Genomic DNA, 6,732 nt, shown 5'->3' with positions numbered 1-6,732 from the left:
TGGACCATGAACCTCAAATATGGGCTGCATAAACGGGGCATAATAATATCTGAAGGCTAGGGAGATGCAGAGACCAGTGAGCTAAGACAGACTACGTTGCATTTGGAAGAGATGAGGCTCACAGTTTTCCCTGCGAGGGGCATGCAGATGTGTTAGCATGAACTCAGTTTGCCAGCATTCCCCTAACAATGATTACACAACACATTCCTAGACTTGCTGCAGTCAGGGGCTTCTCCTTCCCTACACCAAGAACAGAACTCTTCATCTCCTCTTCAATTTCTTCTGTATTGTTTTCTTCCTACCATAGATTTGGTAAAATGGGATAAATGCCATATATTAATTAAAGCTTAAGAAAGCTAAAAATGTCACAAATATGCTACCAAGAAAGTAAAAGAAGGAAGAAAACTCATGAGGATATAAGAGAGAGAAGACAGCAATTCCCTTCCTCCATGTCTGCCCATCTGGGCCACTGCTTGCTCAAAGGGTAAGGCAAACTCCACGATGAATTTTATTCTCAGAATGTACCAGTTTCCTTTATAATTCTGATGTACTAATCTATCTCCTTCAACTCATTTTTGTCCTCCCCAACCTTCCCGTCAGGCATGCACAGTAGATCACTCTTAAAAGTCACATAGACCTGTTCATTGCTATAACGTTTTCAGATAGTTGTGGATATTCTTCTTTAATACAATACCAAACCTCAGTACGTGGTCATTTCTTAAAGGGTAGTCATGATTTTTAATCTGAAACCAACCATATCAGTGAACTCTCCACACACTGTTGCATTAAAACCAACTGATCTATCTGCAGTTTGAAGGGATCTATTACATCTGCTTGATGCTCTAAGTTTTTTTAGCAATGATTCACTGGGAGTTAAACATATCTTCAAGATATTAACACATTTTGTTATTTAATATCAAAGAAAACCCACCATCACGATAGTTAATATCAGTATCCAACTCATTAGAAAAATCTCTAAGTATTAGGAAAATATCGAGTTCATAGATATAAATTTTCCAAAACTCGAAGTTCACTTGCAAACTTGAATTTATCATCATCAACAAGTACTATCAGTTGTTTTCCTTGAGGTGACAAGCTTACTTCATTCTTTTTTTGAAAAAAACTATCTGCCAAATGCCTGAATGCCCTGAAACTGAAACATAGTTTACCTCACAGTTGTTATTTCAAGTAAATATAATATTCCATAGCAACTCAATCACAAATTCTAGTCCCTGGAGACAACCATATTTTTGAATATGCAGAAGTACTAGGCATACTTCCCATTTCATCACACAGAATATTTAAAAGGCACATGCTCAAGAGTCAGGACCTAATAAAACCAACAATTTTTACAGCTTTAAATGAAACTGGCATCCCCTTGTCACTCCCTCATGAGTGAGGACCAGGAAGTATGTAGTGGCTACCAGTAGAGTTTGGTGCCACTGCTCAATTCACACTAAAACATCAGCAGTTTTGCACATGACTGATTTTCCCCCACCAATGTAATCAACAGCACAGTGGGGAGGAAAAAAAAGCAAATTAAGTCTTAGTATTACCATGAAAATAGCTTCGACCTTATATATTCTCCAAAAGGATTTTGCAAAACTGCAAAGCACATGTTGAGAACTACTGTTTTAGGCATATAAAACATATCAATAAACAAAATAGTGAAGAATTTCTGCTCTTATTCTAGTGGGAGGAGGCAGACAATATACAATAAACATAATAAACATACTCTGCGTACAAGAAGCTAGGTGCTAAAACTGAACAATGAACTTACTGTAATAATAAAAACATATCTACACACATTTGAAAAAAATAATAATTATTAAATTTCACCAAACATTTAAATTTTACCAAGTCTCTACAATCTCTTTCAGAAAACAGGAGTAGAAGAAACATTTCCTAACTTGTTTTATGAGGACAGCATCACCCTAATACCAAAACCAAATACTTCACAAGAAAATAACAGACCAGTATCTCTTATAAGTATAAAAGTTCTAAGCAAAATATTAACAAATAAAAGCCACAAATGTCTAAAAACAATTGTACTCCACAACCAAGGGGAATTTACCATAGGTATGCAAAGCTGGTTCAACATTCTAAAATCAGTTAATGAAATCCATCACATTACCAGTCTAAAAAGAAAAATCATATGATCTGGTCAAAAGATGAAGAAAAAAGCATTTGGCAATTCCAACACCCACTCATGACAAATGCTCAGTAAACTAAGAATACAAGGGAATGTCCTCAACATTATTAAAAAAAAATCATTTAAAAAAACCCTACAGCTAACATCATATATAATGGTGAGAAACTAGAAAATTTCCCATTACAATGAGGACCAAGGCAAGAATGTCTCCTGTCACCACTCCTTTTCAGCATTGTCCTCTATTTCCTAGCTAATACAATAAGACAAAAAGGGAAGTAAAAGGCATATAGGTTGGAAAGGAAAAATAAAACTGTCTTTGTTCACAAGTGATATGATTGTCTATGTGGGAAATGCAAAAGAATCAACAACAACAACAACAAAAAACCTCCTGGAACTTAGAAGCAATTATAGCAAAGTTGCATGATACATGGTTAATATACAAAATTCACTCACTTTCCTCTGTGCCAGCAATGAACAAATGGAATTGAAATTAAAAACACAATACCATTTACATTAACACCTCCAAAAATGAAATACTTAGGTATAAATCTAACAAAATATGTACAACAGGAGGAAAGCCACAAAACTCTGATAAAAATATACCAAAAAAGACTAAATAAATGGAGAGAGGTCGTCCACATTAATGGATAGGAAGACTTGGTAATGTCAAGATGCTAGATCTTCCCAACCTGATTTAACACAACTTTAATCAAAATTCTAGCAAGTCCTTTTGTGGATATGAGCAAAATGATTATAAGTTTATGTGGAGAATGAAAAACTCAGGATAGCCAAAACAGTACTAAAAAATAAGAAAAAAGTCAGAATACTGGCACTACTTGATTTCAAGGCTTATTATAAAGCCATAGTCAAAACAGTATGGATTTGGTTAAAGAACAAATAGATAAATGAAATACAACAGAGAGCCCAGAAACAGACTCACACAAATATAGTCAACTAAGCTTGGACAAAGGAGCAAAGGCTATGCTATACAATGGAGAAAGGACAGTCTTTCTAACAAACAGTGCTGGGAACAACTGGACATCCACATGTAAAAAGACAAAAAAAAAAAAAAAGGACCTAGACACAGACCTTACATCCTTCAGAAGAATTAGCTCAAAATGGACCAGACCCAAATATAAAATACAAAACCATAAAGTGCCTAGAATTAACATAGGGGGAAATTTCTAGGTGACCCCACGTATGGTGATGACTTTTTTATATATAACACCAAAGGCATGATCCATGAAAAAAATAATTGACAATCCAGACATCATTAAAATGAAAAACTTTTCCTCTGTGAATGACAAGAGAATGAGAAGACAAGCCACAAACCAGAAAGTATTTCCCTAAGAATTATATGACACATGTGATAAAGAACCATTGTCCAAAAGGTACAAAGTAAAACTCAACAATAAGAAAGTCTACAATGAAATTTAAAAATGGGCAGAACTGAACAGACAGCTCACCAAAGAAGATATACTCATTACTCATGGCAAATAAGCATATGAAAAGGTGTTCAAATCTTGTGTCATTAGGCAGCTGCAAATTAAAACAACAATGAGATACTACACACCTATCAGAAAGGACAAAATCCAAACTACTCAGAGTGCCAAAGGCTGGCAGGATGGGGAATAATCACAAACTCTCACTCATTGCTGGTGGGAATGCAAACTGATACAGCCACTTTGGGAAACAATTTGGCATATTCTTACCATAAATGTTCTTACCATGCCAACTCCGCGACCATGTTCCTTAGAAGTTACCTAAATGAGCTGAAAATTTATCCCTAACAAAACCTGCACCTGGAAGTTCATAGCAGCTGTATTCATAAATGACAAAAGTTGGAAGCAGTCAAGATGTCCTTCAGTAAGTGAATGGATAAATACATCCAAACAATGGAATATTCTCAACCTAAAAAAGACGTGAGCATGATCTGGCCCCTCCCTCCTCTCTTATTCTGTCTCATCCCAGCTTCCCCATTCTGGACCGCTGCCCAACCACAGCCACCTCTCTGTGCCTCCCCAACAAGCCACGCCTACTTCCACCTTGGCATCTTTTCACAACCTGCTTCCTCTGCCTAAAACCCTCTTCATCTGGCTGCCTCCTGCTGTCACTCCCTCCTAAGCTTCAGGTCTCTCATGGCCATCCAGTCTAAGTGTTCCCTTCCCCACCCCCCATCATCACCTACCTACCCCATTACTCTACTTATCTACCCTATGGCACTACCTGCTCCTCCATGTCCAGCACATTTTTATAAAATTATTAGGCAGAGTTTCTATTTAAAGTTCCTTTCAAACAAAGCGGAATTTTTAAAGCTCCCTTTGTTGTGTAGTTTCAACTCAGACACAATGAGCAACAATTATAAAATACTTTGAGTTTGCATGTCTGTTCTCCATCAGATTATATCATGCTACAGAAAATGTATGGGTAGCATGTTTTCATCTTTTGGAACAGATATTAGTTTGTCCCTAGACTGCCATGACAACATTCCACCCATACAAAACTCCAAAAACTGATAGAATAATAAATCACTTGTCACTAGTTCAGTAGCACTGAAGACTAACCCTCTTGGGCATCTATCTCTCTACAAACCATTAAAGAAAAATATACGCCACCCTGGGTTACTCAGATAGATGCCTAAAAAGATCACAGTGATACCAAACACTATGTCAATATCTAGAGAAAAAACCCTTGGAATGTTGGTGTTTTTTCATGATTCAGAACCAAAAGGATTTATTAGGTCATATTTATTGAGAGCCTGTTAATATGTACTCAATTTCCCACAAAAAGAGGTTTTATTCTTTCTCAAAACAACTATTATTTCAAAATTAACATCACCAACATCTAGGCGAAGATAATTTTTCACCATACAACCATACTTTTTAAACTTCCTTGGCTGAAACTTCCCTAGGAGTTGAGGATAATTAAAACATTATTTAGTGTCTTCTGTTTGACCTCAATGTGTTAAAAGGCAGCATGACAGAATTGTGCTTTTCAGGACTTCTCAGGGGAAAGAATTCATGAAGGATCAAGATGTTATCAGTACTCTAACTACATACAAGGCACAAGATTTTAAGGATGGTTAATAGGTGGCTAAGAGCCACTAGTGAAAATGGACAGAAGATGAAGGAAAAACCAAAACCAAAACCAATTGAAAGGAGAGTAAAAATCAGAAAATGTATTAAGTGATTTCAATAACATACCAAAATAAAAGCAAACTTTTCTGAAGTGTGTTTTTAGTCAATTTTTGTTATTTTGTTAAGTTTTTGTTTTTCTCTTGTGTGTTTTTGTGATTTCAATTCCTACCGTCTCATCCTCACCGCTCAGCCCATAAAAGTAGATTAATAACAGCCATCGTTCTCGGATATTTAACTTCCATTGACTTAAGGCAGTGAGTTAAGTCTAAAGCAGAGATCGAAAGCAGTAGAGGTATTTTTGAACCTAACACAATTGGTTAAAGTATTGTTTCAACTGCTACCGTTTAAGGAAATAAGAACATTTACATAAAAATCAATCATTACAGTCCCTCTTCAAACACTAGGAAAAAAAAAAAAAAATCAACCCAAGTTCCACATTCCTGAATGGTAGCAATAGCCAGGAGCAAAAGCAACCTACAAGTTCCCTTCACCCTCTGCAGTCATCACTATTCCCTGTGACCCCAGACCAAAACTAAATGGCAATTACTTTTTATTCTCAACACTAATATTGTTACCTAACTTACATAAAATTCATTTTACTGATTTTTGTGACTTAGAAATCTCTGTGGCCCTTTAAATTTTCAGCACATAATCTTGAGGTTTTGCCAAGACCCTGTTGGCTTTTATAAGGCTTTCTTTAATAGTGATCATTCTGTTAGAGTCCATGATCAAAGGAAGGAAACCAACACAAAGCAAAAGTCATGCAAAGCTTTACTCCACACCAAGCATCGAAAATTAAACCAACCATTCGGGGCCATCTCTTACAAAGGGGCAACGACGACCAGGACACCAACCCTGGCAGTTCCCCTTACCTGGTGAGGGGAGGATGTTCCCCTTACCCGGCGAGGCCAGGCCAGGCCAGGCCGCTCCCCTTACCAGGCGAGGCAAGGCGAGGCGCGGCCAGGCCGCTTCCCTTACCAGGCGAGGCCAGGCGAGGCCAGGCCAGGCCAGGCCGCTCCCCTTACCCCGGGAGGCGAGGGGAGGCAAGGCGGCTCCGAGGCGAGGCAGCTCCCTGGCGAGGCTCATGACGCTCCCCTTACCCGGTGAGGCGAGGCCAGGCCAGGCCGTTCCCCTTACCCGGTGAGGTGAAGCGAGGCGAGGCGAGGCCAGGCCGCTCCCCTTACCTGCCGAGGCGAAGACGCTCCCCTTACCCTGCGAGGCGAGGGGGCTCCGAGGCTAGGCGGCTCCCCGGAGAGGCTCATGATGCTCCCCTTACTCGGTGAGGCAAGGCCAGGCCAGGCCGCTCCCCTTACCTGGGGAGGCAAGGCGAGGCAAGGCCAGGCCGCTTCCCTTACCAGGCGAGGCCAGGCGAGGTCACTCCCCTTACCCGGCGAGGCGAGGCGGCTCCCTGGCAAGGCTCATGATGCTTCCCTTACCCCGCGA

At 39.3% G+C, this 6,732-nt stretch overlaps 1 protein-coding gene across 1 annotated transcript in view; it reads right to left on the bottom strand.

Annotated features, from left to right (window-relative positions):
* Positions 1–6,732, bottom strand: part of LOC111140082 (phosphatidylinositol 3,4,5-trisphosphate-dependent Rac exchanger 2 protein-like) — a 27,123-nt gene that overhangs the window by 18,180 nt on the left and 2,211 nt on the right. The window lies entirely within an intron of this gene.

The sequence above is a fragment of the Enhydra lutris genome, unplaced genomic scaffold (genome assembly GCF_002288905.1).
Source record: "Enhydra lutris kenyoni isolate GAN:26980312 unplaced genomic scaffold, ASM228890v2 scaffoldscaffold155, whole genome shotgun sequence".
Taxonomy (NCBI): Eukaryota; Metazoa; Chordata; class Mammalia; order Carnivora; family Mustelidae; genus Enhydra; species Enhydra lutris.
Note: the sequence above shows the minus strand (reverse complement) of the source record. Positions and strands in the feature narration are given on the sequence as shown.